This window comes from Octodon degus, unplaced genomic scaffold (genome assembly GCF_000260255.1).
Source record: "Octodon degus isolate 3935 unplaced genomic scaffold, OctDeg1.0 scaffold00110, whole genome shotgun sequence".
In the NCBI taxonomy this organism is placed as follows: Eukaryota; Metazoa; Chordata; class Mammalia; order Rodentia; family Octodontidae; genus Octodon; species Octodon degus.
In genome coordinates this window covers 5,827,523-5,843,526 of record NW_004524686.1, presented here as the reverse complement: position 1 = coordinate 5,843,526, position 16,004 = coordinate 5,827,523, and positions in this window count along the sequence as shown.

Genomic DNA, 16,004 nt, shown 5'->3' with positions numbered 1-16,004 from the left:
TTTATCTTTCTTTACGGCAGAACAGTACTCCCTTATGTATAAACACCACACTTTCTAGGTCACTCATGTGGTGATGAATGCAAAGCCCACTGCCAGGCTTTAGCTATTATGGGTTGTGCTGCTATAGACATGGTATGCCCGGCTCACTGGAGTATGATGTCTGTAACTGAAGGGGGGATAGCTGGGTCCAATGGGATTTTTAGTATCAAAGTCTCAAAGTTAATGTTTATGTGTGCTTGCTTCTATCTGTCTATATGTCATCATATTCTATGTAGAAAGAAATGCAGTGGATCCACTCCTCTGTTGCCTTCCCTTTTCCCTTCCTGCTACAACCTTTCCCTGCATTCCTCTGGGCCAGGCATGGTGTTAGCTGCTCAGTGCTGACGGAATATGAAATTGTGGAAAGTGGCTATTCTAATTTTTCTACACATGTGGGAATTTATTTCTGTCACCACCCTCATAGATGGCCCTGCTATAGTTTCAACCCTCCCAATAGCAGAGACCTCAGTGCTTCATGAATGATACCAAGCAGTTTGCCTTGACTGGCCAACTCTAAGTAATCAGAAGGCTCTCGTGGGTTTTGTGTGTGTGTGTGTGTGTGTGTGTGTGTGTGTGGCAGAACTGGGAATTGAACTCAGGCCCTTGCGCTTGCCAGGGAAGCACTTATTCCACTGAGCCATCTCCCTGGCCCCTTCTTATTTGTTTTTACTTTGAACTAACAATTGGTGTCTCCATGGTTTCCTTAGTTAGGTTAGACCTGCAGCATCTTCCTATCCCTTATTCTCTTTCTTCTGCTGCAGCGTTTGAATTAGAACCCAGATTCCCCTGATTGCTGAACTAGTTTTTTTTCTAGGGGTCCTTGATTAAACAAAATTATCATCCAGACAATTGACTGCTTTATGTTCTGTTGAAGATTCTGACCTTGTTAAGAGAACTGACTATGCTGAGGACTTCATTTTGAGTAGAAAGGAAAAAATTCCGAGACTGCCCCCTAGGCAGAACCTTGCACATCTTAGTCAGAGTCCCTGCATTGCAGTGGTCACTGTAGCATTGCCTATTGTAGCAAGGACAAAAATCTGATGAGAGCAATTCTTGACATGTTTTGTAGGTGTACTTGTCAAAAATGCTTTCCCCTGGTGACTCTCAGCATGGCCTCTGGACACAAGACAAGTTTCCTTGATATTCTATTCAGTTTTTCAGCCAGTCTTAAACTTTACTACAAAACAATTTGAATTGTTCAGTGTTTCTGACTGACACAAAATACTTTACTGGTGTCACTTTGTCTCCTTGTCCCTTATCAATAAGGAGAGCTTGTGATCTTCCAATGAATTGGAAATGTGCAGCTTCTGGAATAGGAGCCAGTCCCGGAGTGTGCGAGAGCAGTGTCAAGGTCAAACGTAAGATAGACAAAACACTCCGATTCCCAGGCCTGTTGCTTAGTAAATCAGCTGGGCAGGCTGGGGTTGTGACTCCAAATCTGCGGGGAAACACCTTTCCAGGAGGCTTCACTGGGTCATATCCTGAGTTAGGCCAGGAGGGGGCAGCAAAGAGCTGGCCTAGTCGTAAACCAAGGGACTCGAAGGCTGGAGTAAATGGAGGAGACTCCTGAACTGAAGTAGAAACGCTGCTAAGAGCAAGGCGCAGAGTGAGAGGGTTGCCAGGCCAGGGGATGGTGGGAGTGGGCCATCAGAGATGAGGCATCTTCCTTGGGGCACATTCACCCACAGCTGTAGAGGCAGGCTTTCCAACTTAACCAAGTGCTTAGTAGTCCGGATTTAGAGTCAAAGAAATCTTGGTGGGAAAGGAGGTTCCCGTTCAGGCTTATATCTTTGAACCTCGGTTTCCTCGTGTATGAAAGGGGAATAATAATAGCACTTTCTGTGGTGATTGGTATACAGTGTTACAATAACTACTTCTTGATAAAAAGACACAAACTTGATAAACCAAGGAATGGGGGAGCCACTAGCTAGAACCTTCTGAAGAAAAAGTCCAGTACCCTGGTCTGCCCCTCTTTGGAACCCCAGTCCAGGGAGTTTGCATGAGTATACCATACTATAGTATGACTATACTCCCAAGCTGCTTCCATTCCTGGTATTTGTGAAATCATTTTAAAGACTGAAGCTAAGCTGTCTTATTATTACCATAAAACACAAACACATAAATGTTCATATGGTTTCAAACACTGTCCCCTAGACAGTAGTGTGTACTCAGAATTGGCACAACAACTCCTCCACTGAACCTTGAGTCAGAAGTCACGGTGTGGAAAATAAGTTAAAACTTTTGAGGGGATTGGTCAGCCTACGTGGTCCGGCTTTGTGGGGAACCTGGGTGAGAAAATACTTTGCCTCTGTGTCAGACCACAGCAAGGGTTCCCCTGAGTTTCACTTTGGGTTTCCTCTTGAATTGGATATGAAATCAAAATAACCCACAACAGGAGTGAAGGGCTGGACACGAAGGTGAAGGAAAGGGATATACCAAGTGGGAAGGAAAATTGACAGAGAAGCTAGGATCACTCTCTTTTTTTTTTAATTTTTTTTTTAAATTTTATTTATTTATTTTTATTTATTTATTTGAGAGAGAGAGAGAGAGAGAGAGAGAGAGAGAGAGAGAGAGAGAGACAGAGGCCAGCTCAGCCCACCAGGGGGCAGGGCTGGCTGGCATGTGGTGCTGGGGGATTGAACCGCGGTCCCTGATGCTTTGCTAAGCTTGTTCTAAGTAGGTGCTTTAGACCACTGAGCCATCTCTCCAGCCCGAAGCTAGGATCACTCTCATGAACCAGGTTCAGAGACCAGCTATGCTCAGTCCAGCCCAAATCTAGAACTCTGGATAAGTATGCAGGAACTTTCTTTTCAAAGTTTCCAAGTTAAAAAATGGCCAAGAAAGGGTTGGCCAGATAGCTCAGCAGACTAAAGCTCCTGCTTAGGCAGGCTCAGGGACCAGGGCTCGATCCCCAGCATGCCGTGCCAGCCTCGTCCCCGGGGTGTGCTGAGATGGCAATTGAGACTGGATGTGGTGGCCTCTACGCATAATCCCAGTGCTTGGGAGGCTGAAAACAGGAGGATCACTATGAGGATGATCTATGTAGTGAGACCCTGTAGACGCTGTACTAAATACATAAAAGAAAATGGCCAAGAGTTGTTGCTGAAGCTTAAGTAAGATGTTAAAGAACATTAACAAAAGTCAAAGCATACCAGGTTCCCTGGTGTCGAGGAGTATCTGTAACAGAGACCAATTGGGGATATTGAGTGGGAAGGACTTCCTGATCTTGACCTACTATGGTGCCTGTACATTAATTATTTTTCAGAATTATTAGAATTATTTTTTCTACAAGCACAGTAATAAAAAGTGCTGGAGCATTTTTAGGAGTTGGCCATCTGCAGAAACCAAGTAGGCATGAACTACAACTAGAAAGTTCTAATATATTCTTTCTAGGAAACAAACAAACAAAAAATTCTTGAGGATGAAAATTCTGGAAGCCAACAGTACTCAATACAACAAGCATTGTTCAGTTCCTATCACTGTTAGTGAAATTCTGTTATCACTTCTAATGTTTTTATTTTACTATTTTTTATTCTCTTTAAAAATAATAGTTAATGCAATAAAATGACCACCTTGAAATATAAAAATAAATAAATAAATAAAAATAATAGTTAAAAAAAGAAAGTTTAATTGCATTTTATTCTTCCACATGTGTTACGTATTAGATTAGCAATGAGGACATCGTATTTGCTTTCTGATGATAAATAAATAATTTATTTACTTTACCAAAGATTTGTAATAGGATAATCAGAAGCTCCTTTAAATAGTTTTTAATGTCTAGATTTTTTAACAGTTAAAAAGTGATTTATTAGACAGATGTTCAAAATGATACAATATTTTAAAATTCATATCAGGCCACAAGTTCATTAAGACCTTCAGTAAATCTTTCCCTTTGTTTTGTTCTCTAAAGGCTTGTCTAGGTCTCTTATCAAAACACTTGTTCTGCTATTGTATTTAACTGACTGAAATCCTTGTGGACAGAAGCTAGATTTCTTTTATCTTCCTGTCCTGGGGCCCAGTGCTAGGCCCTGGAGGTGGCAGACAGTCAAACAAAGTTAAATGAAAGTATACGTGAGAACATAAATTGTTTCTCAATCTGTAGGGTAAAAGTAAACTAATAATCTAATTTCAAATTACACATCATTCTTAATTTTATGACTATCGCCATGAATTACTTTCTGAGTTAATTCTGAGATTAACCAGATATTACTAAGAGAAAAAAATGTGGTGTTATCTTTCTATTAAAGGAGAGCTGTAGTTAAATGTATAAGGTAAATAAAGTCTATTTTCAGTCACCAATTTTGAGGGCTTGCCGGTTAGCTCAGTTGTTTAAAGCACTTGCTTGGGCAATCTTAGTCAGGCACGGGGGACCGCTGTTGGATCCCCAGCTCCACATACCGCACCAGACCTGCCCTTAAGGCAGGCTGAGCTAGAAAAAAAATCCTTCAGTCACCAATTTCTTTATTCTTCAGCCTTGAAATAGGTTTATCCATCAAGTGTTTATTGACCAGTTACTATGTAGCTAGTATTTTGCTAGATGATATAAGAGGTACAGAAGTCAAGGGGATAACCTTGACCAAAATGAAAACAAGTACAGAAACATACATACTTTCACTTTCTCCTCTAGTTTTTAACCTTTCTCTTCTTTCATCTTGCACAGTATGGCTCATTACTGTAACTGTTGTCTGTCCAATGTCTTCACCCAGTGGGCTTCTCCCTCGTCCCCCTGCACAGAATGCAATGGGACACTCACTCACCCTTGGATGCCAAAGCTGCTCACATGCCTCTGAGGATCAGTGTCACCTTATGGCCCGCAACAGAGGAGGTTGGTGTGGAAAGGGAGCTCCTTCGACTCACTCTACTAACTAGGAGACTGTAGATGCAGATAAACTCACATGACCTCCATTCTTTATACATTTCCTGGGGTAACTGAGCATAGCCAGAAAAAGGGCAAACAAGGCATAGAATCAGGTAAATTTCAAGAGAGTTTACCTTTTCTGGGTCACTAACATTCCTTCTGTGATGCTGCGTATGAGTATATAGCTGTTTGTATCTTTATTTGAAAACCTGAGATTTCAAAGAAGCAATATTCTGCTGGTTTGTGGGTATATTGTAGAGCTGAATCTTCGTGCTACTGTGCAAGATTTTCTTCATGTTGTCATTTGTAATATGTTTTGTGACACTCTTTGGGATTAAAGTTTTCATTACAAACTTTTAAAAAAAATTCTTCTCATTTATCACCTTCCTCCCATCAGTATTTAAATACACACCCATTTGTAAAGTCATCTCCCTATGTCTGCCCTGTATCTGAACCTTCCCAATTAAACATCTTTTAAAACATTTCACATAAATTCTCATTAGCGCTCACTCTTCTATCCACCACAGTCTAATTTCTGTGTCCTACCTGCAGCACACAATACAGCCCTCACTAATGATCTCCTTGGTGCTAAAGCTAATGACTGAACTTTTCAGCAGCATTCAACATCATTAACCCCATTCTCTTTCAGTTTTCCTTCTTTCCTTCTGCACCAACATGCAATCCTGTATTTTCTAATTTTTTCTCAGGATATTCTTTTTTTGTTTGTTTTTCTACTATCTGCCCCAAATATTATTTGTGTGTGTGTGTGTGTGTGTGTGTGTGTGTGTGTGTGTGTGTCCGTCCAACTCAGCCCACCCTCGGGGCAGGGCTGGCGCAGCATGAGGTGCCAGGGTTTGAACTGAACCTCGGTCCCTGTGCACTTGCCTAAGCTTGCCTAAGCAGGGACCTTAGACTGCTGAGCTATCTCACTGGCCCTGCCCCAAATATCTTATCTCATCCAATCTTCTACTGGATATTTCTAGTTGGATGTCTTAGAAGCATCTCCAACTTGATATGTTCAAAATTGAGCTCACCTCTCTCTCTCTCTCTCTCTCTCTCTCTCTCTCTCTCTCTCTCTCACACACACACACACACACACACCCTCAGCTCTCTGCAGTGTTTTCTAAATTAATGTCTCCAAGTAGCCCATCTAGAAACATATGAAACTTGGGCTGTTTTTAACCTTGAATTTTTTTGTCCCTTACTTTTCAATGCCATTTAATCAAGTTTCTATGGCTTACACCAGTACTGCAATCCTTTTTCTCAAGGGTACATGCATCAAAACCTGATCATCCCTAACCAGCTGCAAGGAGCCCTAAAGTGGTTGTTAAAAAGGAGGTGACCAATCTTGGATCCAGACATACACATTTTGTCAAGCTCCCCTGGTGATTCAATGTGCACTGAGCCCGGAGGTTTGATTCTAAACATTTCTCAAATACCTTCATTTCTCCAAGTCTCTACTAGCATGTACAAGTCTTACCTGGACAGCTGCTGCAGCCTGCCAACTGATCTTCCTACAACCACTCTTGTTCCTGAAATCCATTTCACATCAAGTTGCATCTAATTTCATTGTGTAGGGGAATCTTTTTTTTTTTTTTTTTTTTGCGGAACCGGGGATTGAACTCAGACCCTTGCGCTTGCCAGGCAAGCGCTTATTCTACTGAGCCATCTCCCCGGCCCCTGTAGGGGAATCTTTAAGAGCAGTTTGGTTGTGATAGGCACAGGAACACTGGTTTGGTTACAAGATCAGGATATTTCTTTTTTTTTTTTTGTACTTTAAAAAAATTTTTTTCACATGCTGTACAAATTTAAAGTTTTGCATATCAATGATTGATGGAAAATACCTGTTCCATGGTATGTCCAAGGCATTTGATATTCAGACAGATACTGATGTTAAGCTCAACAGCCTATGTTTTAGGGTAATAATATCATTAAGCTTCTCTTCTGGAGGGTTAACAACTTAAATTTGCAGATTGAAGGCTACAAGGACAGTCAACATCTTGGCCCTAGACTTTCAGGGTCAGTGAGGACTCAGGACATAGGAGTACCTGTACTACAACATCCTATAACTCAGTGGTGTCCCAAATTTTGTGATCAAGGAGATTATGGGGCCACAGAGGAAGGTGATCAATGATGTAGCGTGTGCCTAAGGACAGTCACGTGGAGAGAAAACATTCTCTCAGGCTTCCACAGAGAACAAATTGGTCAAGCAATGGCCGTGACTCATCCACATGGCTGTCACTGACAAAAGATCTACGAGGTGCTCTACATAGTGTCAGGGTAAATCCTGCGGGGATTTAACTGACTTTGTCAGATACAAAAGTTACATTTTTTGATATATAGGTCTTGCTTTATCTTGTTCTTAACCATCCAGCAGAAAAGTATAAAAACAAGTTATAAAAGGTAAAGCCATATTAATATGCTGAGCTGTAAAAAGCTCAAGTCAACAACTTCTGACATTGCCAATTCTACAGATAACCCACTACAATTATGAACTACCGGACTATATTGAATTATTTTCCTGGATTCATGCACCTACAATATTTAAATGGCAATGGAATACCCACGTCTGACAAAACTAAACAAAAATGGATACCAGGGAAGGACCATTTTGTATCTGTATATTCAAAATAGTTAGGATAGATATACAGCTACTTTCTCTTAGTTCAATGAGAAGAAAGATTTGTACTAATAGTGTTTGAACAGGATATCATGTCTGCATCTCATACTATGAGTGACCACCATGAAGACAACAATATGAAATGTATTAATTATTATAACTGTCTTACTAACCTGTTTTGAAACTGTCTCATTGCTACTTCTTTCTCAATAAAATTAATATTAAAAAGGGATTTGGTTATGAGGTCTACCATTACAATTTTACCCAAATTACCTCCCTTTTGTGCTATCTTTGGCTTGTCTGCAAGACAGTGAAAATAGTGGTATTTACTCCACAGGGTTATGGTGAGGATTAAGTGAGCTTGTAGTCCCTAAAAAGTGCTCAAAATATTACCTGGCACCCCATAAAGGTTCTGTGAGTGTCAGCTTTTACTAAAATATAAATGTGATCATGACACTATCCTTTGAACATTTTTGAGATAACCTTCTAAATCCTTCACTTTCCCTTCCAAATTCTCAGCAATCTTTCAACCTCATGTGAGAGGTAGGGCTTCCTGACTGGCCGCGCACTTTGCTTTGCTATGGCATGCTCAAGGTTAGCCTTCGGGCTCCATGATAATGTCAGGGGCACTGTATTCCAATGCATGTGTATGGGTCCTAGCATGTGGGAGACACTTGAGAAAGTTTGTGGGATAGATGAGTTTGGAGGAGAGAGAGAGAGAAAGCACAGGGCTTGGAAGGTCCTGCTTGCCCATCTCCTGTGCAATCTGCTCAGAGGCATTCCAAGTCAACAAGGCACTATGCAGGGCACTAACTGCGCACACCCTGGTCAGCCATGCATCCAGAACTGTGGTGTGGAAATTTATGGAGGTTTGACCCATGCCCCAGACTTGCCCATGGACTAAGCAAGTGACAGATTCAGCAGAATCCAGGTTTTGTAGCACTATCAGTCCCATGTAGGAAGATATTTATGGGAAGGTGGGAGGTAGCCGCACCACTGGCAGCCACTGTCCCAAGGGGCAGAGCACAGTCCCCTGCATACTGTAAACAGACTCTGACTCAGACACAGGCAGAGGGAACTTTGGATTGAAGAAAATAAAAAGATTTTTGCAGACCCCTTTATTAGGCAACATCCAAGAATTTCCTCCAGTGTAAAGGCCATCACAAGGAGGACTATCAGACCTGTTTGTTTATTTATTTTTGCTTTTGTATAAGCGGGTGTGGGGTGCGGGTTCCCGTGTTTGCAAGTGCTTATGAGTGCTTAGCTATGGCTTCTGTGCCTATGGTGTCTTAGCATGTCATGCTGTGTTCTCCTACACCAAGGATTTTCTCATAGGGTTTGCTAAATTTGTTTCTGGTAGTGCATTGATGAACATCAATCTCCCTCTATCTTATCCCACTTTCCATTTGTATTTCCTCCCTGTTTCTTTTTCCCTCCTTCTCTGCTCACATCCTTCCAGGTCTCCCTTCCCTCTCCAACTCTTGGCTTGTATCTAAGTATTATTATTAAGCCCCATTTTTTCCTTTGTCAGTGAATGTGTTTGACGCATATGTGTGCATGTAATGATGTAAGAACGTTACTGTTTTTCTCAGAGTATCTTACCTTGTTTTGTTGTGTTCTTTTCCAATAAGGGCTGTTACTCGGGTCTTGTAACTTTGTGTTTTTGCTAGTTGATTAATTGGATTTAATCTCCCTGTATCTTCTCTCAATTTCCATTTATCTTCCCTACCCTATTCTCTCTTTCCTTCGATTCACATAACCTCTCAAACATACCCTTTTTGCCTTCTGTTCAGCTATATAAACATTATCATTAAAGTCTATTATTTCCTCTCTCTCTCTCTCTCTCTCTCTCTCTCTCTCTCTCTCTCTTTTGTGGAACTAGGGATTGAACTCAGGCCTTGCGCTTGCCAGGGAAGCCTTTATTCCACTGAGCCATCTCCCTGGCCCCTTTCTCTTTCTTTTTGGTTAATTCTTTTCATGTTTTATTTTTATTCTTTTTTCCCCAGCAAACCCTATATTATTATTATTATTATTATTATTATTATTATTATATTCCTTTATCTTTCTGTTTGAGGCCTTCTTTTTTTTTCTGGAAACGGGGATTGAACTCAGGCCCTTGCGCTTGCCAGTGAAGTGCTTATTCCACTGAGCCATCTCCCCAGCCCTCCTTTATCTTTCTGGATTAGTGAAAGAATACAGAACACTTTTTGTGGTATTGGGGATTACATGAACAGCCATTCTACTGAGCTACATTGTGAGCCCTTTTTAATTTTTATTTTGAGACAGGGTCTTGCTAAGTTGTTAAGGATGGTGTCAAACTTATGATCCTCTTGCTCCATCCCTCCAGAATGTTGGGACAACAGGTATGTACTACCATGCCCAGCTTTAGAGTGTGAAAATTTTAAAACAAACTAAATTATATCAAGGTTCTTTGGATGAAGATATCACTGATAGTTGTTCTCTTTTTGCAGTGTAGGATTTGGGAATACACTTGGTACTTTGAATGGGTAAGTTGTCAGTTTCAAGCTAAGTAAAGTAAGCTAGATCCAGACAATTAATGTCACATGTCTTCTCTTATATGAGAAACCTAATATATAAATGAATAAATAAAAAAATAGAAATTATAGGAAACTAGAAGACAGAATTGTGGAGACAGGAAAATGGATCGAGGGATTGAAAATGATTAAGCCATGTGATATGCATGTACCAGTTACACAAAACAAGCATCACTCAGCCATCCAGATAGCTCAGCAGATTAAAGCGCCTCTTTAGGCAGAAGGCAGGACCAGGGTTTGATCCCCAGTGTGCTGTGCTGGCCCCGCACCTGGGGCACAGCAATTGCGACTGGGCATGGTGGCATGTGCCTGTAATCCCAGTGTTTGGGAGGTTAAAAAGAGGAGAATGAAAAAAAAGGACAAATGAAACAAGGGAAACTGATATATTTAGGCTCATATGTAGAATAGTTGGGGTAATTGTATTGTTGATTTTTGCTGGTCCTTTGAAATCAACAGTTATTGCTTAATTTTTCTTTTCTCTTTTTACTCTGAGTTTTTTGCTCTTTTTCTTATTTTCTTCATTATTATTATTATTTTTGTATTTTAGGGAAGGGTCTACAGGGTGTTTAGGGTCTCACTACTAGATTGGACTCCTAGTGATCCACCTGTTTACAGCCTCCCAAGAGCTGGGATTACAGGAGTGCCACTACACCCAGTCTCAATTTCTGTCTCAGCGCGCCCCAGGGTTGGGGTCGACAAGGCAGGCCCCTGCGCCTGCTTGCAGGCGCTTTAATACGCTGAGCTATTTGGCTGGCTCTCTTCATTATTGTTTTGTTTCATTTTTTCTTTAAATGAATCTTACATATTTATATCTGATAATCTGAACAACTAATCTGAAGATAGCATCATGCAATACAGCAATCATTGTTGAATTCCTATTACTTTGTTTAGTGAAATCTTGAATTGTTTCTAATGGTGTTTTTTTAATCACTATTTTGCATTCTTTAAAAATAAAAAAAAGAAAAGAGAATCCCTATGAGTCTGATCTGTGTAGGGAGGCCCTGTAGACCCTATACTAAATACATAAAAAACATCACTCTTTTGCATTGCAAACATGAACTAATAAAAAAAGAAAAAGCCTAGGTCTAAAGCACACTTTCTTGTTTAAATTCCAGCTCTAAAGTATGCCAGCTGGGATACCTTGAGTATGGGCTAGGTGTTTGACTTTCTAGAGCCTCATCCTGCGCATCTACAAGTGGGCGTTCTTAATATTATGTACCTGCTAGAGTTCTTGGGAGAATCCATGGTGTTGATGACTATCAAAACATCAGTACCTGCTACTTGGTAAGCCGGTAGTGCCCAGTGCATATTAATGCTATTCAGGTGTCAATCTTGTTTTTAGACAAAAGCTCTGCAGAGCCACTCTTATGCTGAGCAACATTTCATGCAATCTGTATTTGAGGCAGTCTATTCAGTCTTTCATGTGAAGCAACAGGTAGAATTATGAGTAGACAAGTAAATAGTACATGAAGCAATGCACACATAGTCAACAACGTGAGTCTGTTACTCTTTAAATGGAGATGAGAACCACATCATGTATAGCAGGGATGACAGTGAATTCCTTCACTAAACAGGTGTGATTTCATTTGGATCTTGACAAAAGCACAGACTTGGAGGTACGTGGTATTTACTAGCAGAGAGAAGAGTATGCAAATTCTTTGCAGAAAGATGAGTGTGTAAAATGTCCGGGAGTAGAGAAAGCTCAGTGGTTGTTTAGGGACATGTGATTAAACCAGCTTCAGGAGCCGGGGAGATAGCTCAGTAGAATAAGTGCTTGCCTGGCAAGCACAGGGTCCTGAGTTCAATCCCTGGTACTACAAAAAATAAAATAAAATAAAATAAAATAAAATAAACCAGCTTCAGTGGAAAAAACTCCAGGGCAGTGATGGTGAATCTTTTAGAGCTTTATGAAAGTGTGGTAACTAGCAAGTGTGCCATAGGTTTCCCACCACTGCTCTATGGATGCAAACTGGAACACCAAATTTTCATTTTAATTTCTACCAGGTAGCTTTCAAGGGTTAGGGCACCTGGGTGTGTATCTATCTTGTTCTGGGCTGTAGCCCCAATGTCTAGCTCTCTGTTTAGCGAAGAGTTGTGTCTTAGTAAGAATATGTTGAATAAATGATTGATTGAATGAAATGAATAAGATCAAAGAAAAAATATCAAAATACTCAGAATCATGGTATCATTAGAGGGAAACTTTTGAAGGGGACATGGATGTAAGATTAAACATGGAAGTTGTCTAGGTCTTTGGAAAGTGATCAAAATATTGCATCAAAAAATGGAGAAACGTGAACACCCTTTTCCAGAAATCTGAATGAAAAATTAGCTTCTTAAAATTCGTAAGTCAGAAGTCAAGGAAAGTTGAAGAGGATAAATGTACACAGGTAGCTGTCTCTGATCAGCTGAGTTAGTGAGGACCTCTTTTTGCAGCAAGTAGGGGATGATGAAAGGCAGGCAGTGAGGGCCTTAGAGCCCTTGGTGAATTTGCAGTTCCACTTTGTGCATGAAAGAAGCAGGAATTTATACCAAGGAATCCAGAAAACTTCAAAATGTTTGGGGCTAGGCCAGAGGGTCTTCTTAGAAATTGATATATTGAAGCCTAGTAGTGGCCTCACGAAATGATCAGTGCTTAGAAACAGAAAGACAAATATTTTGTTCGAGTTCTTTCACTTTCTAGATGTAGGGCCTTAGGCAAACTTAAGTCACTCCTTGTGTTAACTTCTCTTTGATTGAATGCAGGTAAAATGGAAAATTACCTATGTAAACTGGAGGCTTAAACGAAGTAGTATTTGAGGCACACATGGCACATAGTGATTAAATGCTGTTACCCCCCAAAAAACCACTATGATTATTGATTCACAGGACAACTAGGAGAGGTCCACTGTGTTCAACTGAAATACATATAGTGTAATCTGACTTTTGTACTCAGATGACAAAGGTTGGTTCAAAGTGGCCTCTGTATCTGCAATGGAATACCCATCTCTGACAAAAGTAAACAAAAAAGGGGGATATAAATGAAGGTCCAATTTGAAGTGAAAAACATATATATATATATACATATATATGCAAAATAGCATACATATAAAGCTAGTTTCTCTTAGTTCAATGAGAAGAAAGTTTTGAACTAACAGTGTTTAGATAAGATACGTCTGCATTTTGTACTATGAATAACTACTACATGACAACAATATGCAATGTATTAATTATTGTAACTATCCTACTAAACTGTTTTGAAACTGTCTCATTGCTACTTCTTTCTCAAGAAAATTAACATATATAATTAATATTATAAATTATATTTACATATATAAAAAGGTGGCCTCTGTATATAATGAACTACAACCTATCTTGGTGTACAAACAAGCTGCAACCTGTGAATATACTTTGGTAACCAAGCAACTAAATATTAGTCTATCATAACAGCCAAACCCTCAGCCAATCCCAGGTTGGAGGCTACCAGATTATTTGCAAATAAGGCAAATACCCAAATGCACCAATGAATAATCACTGTAGGTAAATTTTCTGCTATATTTTTCCTTTTTTGGTTATGAATATATTTCACTACACTGGAGCTGAGGCCGTTCTGTGGCATCTTCAATCAGTAGGGCTGCACAGTTCTACAACCTATTTCCCACTCAAATGTTTTGTTAAATTCAAGTCATCTCAGTTTTATAAACAACTGCAATATCTAACATCCTAAGGGCAAAAATATTACTGATGAAAGGAAAACTTGATAAATTGGAAATTGGACTTCATCAAAACTGATGTACAACAGCCCACGCAGATAGGGAATCTACAGACTAGAAAAAGTTTTCAAACCATATATCTGACAAAAAACTAAAATCTAGAATACATAAGGAATATAAGTCATTTAGTAAAAAAAATTTAAACAGAGAACAGGATGGAAGACAGCAATAGGTATTTCACCGAGAAGGATAAACACAAGACAAATAAGGGGCCAGGGAGATGACTCAGTGGAATAAGCACTTCCCTGGCAAGCGCAAGGGCCTGAGTTCAATCCCTGGTTCCGCATAAAAAAAAGAGAGAGAGAGCAAAATAAGTACATAACATGACACTCCATGTTGTTGCCAGAACTAAAGGAAAATATGAGCTAAACCTCAAAGTTAAATTACTACACATATCAAGTAAAATAACAAAAATAAAGCAGTGACAACAACAAATGCTTGTGAGACTATACAGTGACCACAGCATACACTGTTGCATGAAGTGAACCATCAGAACACTCTATAGAAAGTTTAGCTATTTTTTAAAAAAAGGAAAATGCCAATACCATAAATTATGGCACTTACATGCCTTCTGTCCCAGAAAAGAAGAATTTTTCATGCAAAAATTCAACATAATAATTTCATAGAACCTTCTTTTTTGTAATAGAAAACTAAAGATTTGGAAATGTTCCACATGTCCCATAATGAGTCAACAGTTAAACAAACTGTGGTACATCCATTATGGAAAAAATACAGCAAGGAAAACAAATGAAATGAGAGAGCAACACTCTCTTAGAGGCAAGCGGCACAAGTGCCTGGCCACCTCCAGTCGCTGGTGATTTCGACCCAGAGTGCTGTGGGGGAAGCCTGAGCTGAGGTCCCCTCTGGGTTTGGGGTCAGAACGCCAGCCTCATCATGGACCTCGGCCTCCCTGAGTTCCAAGGAAGGTACATCTGTCTTCCTGCGAACCAGCACAAGGCTGTGTGCTTGTCACCTGTTCTCTGTGGACTACTGGTCTAACAGTGAGTGAGACACTGTGACATCTGGGGCAGGAGGGTGGCACTTTGAGGCTGCAGCACCCATTCAACACCCTACAAGTCCGGCCACGGTAGACCATGCTCCTCAGCCCAGTTGAGGTTTCCTTGCATAGTGATGGCAATCCTTTCAGGCTTTCAATTATACAACCTATATGTAATGTCACTAGGTTCACCACCACTGTCCTAGCAGGTTCCTGAAGAAGCTAGACCACGCTAATCCTAAGTGGCCAGCATTCACTGTTCACACATAGGAGCAGGTCCTGTGCTAAGCATGACTTGATTTACTTAGTGCCATGACTTGGTTTACTTAGTGTCGCTACTGTCCCTGTGCTTCCTTTCCAAACCAGGCTTCTTGGCTCCCAGGTCCATTGGCCCTGGCCTGCTGGGAGCTCAGTCTGCTCTGGGTCCTTGGCTGATGCTGAGTCTTCCTAGAGTGGCTGAGAGGTCCTTGAGGGGGGCTCTCATCAACCCCTTCCCCACCTTCCTCCCGCCTGTGCCCCAGGATAGCTGGGAGATTAGGAAGTTGCCAGGTGTGGTGCTGAAGGGATCCTGGGATGCCCACACCTACATCCATGGTCAGACAGCAAATCTCTTAGGAAAGAGTAACTGATACCTCTGGAGCCCTTATGGGTGCCAGACACTGTGCTCAGAGTGCCACCCTGATCCCCTCATTCTTGGTCCCCAGGGTCTTATGGAGTGGTAGGATTTCCAGCCCCGTTCCTGGTAATGAGGTCCAGAGTGGCAGAGGTGATGTTGTCCAAGTGCACAGAGATGGTCAGTGCTGTGTGTCCGACCTGGCTGACTCCCGTGGTCAAGGTTGGTGTCTTCCTATGGTCTAGACAGGGACCCAGTAATGTATGGTGGTTGAAGGTCAGGGCCCCATGGCCAAGGTCAAAGTCTTTTCAGAGTTAGACAGGGACCCAGTAATGTGTGGTGGGTGAAAGAAAGGCCACTCAATAAAATCCACCCTGGGTTAGTGCTAGAATGTCTTAGGGCATGTGTTATGAAATGAGGTCGCACATCTGTAGGTGGACGTCCTGGGAGTGACCACAGTTTGTGCTGAAAGAGTCCTCCCTTCCTAGATGGCATCAAGGAAACAATTGCTTGTGCTTTTTGAGCACTTGCTGTGTACTGAGCACTGGGACGCATGTCAAGGATGAATGAGAC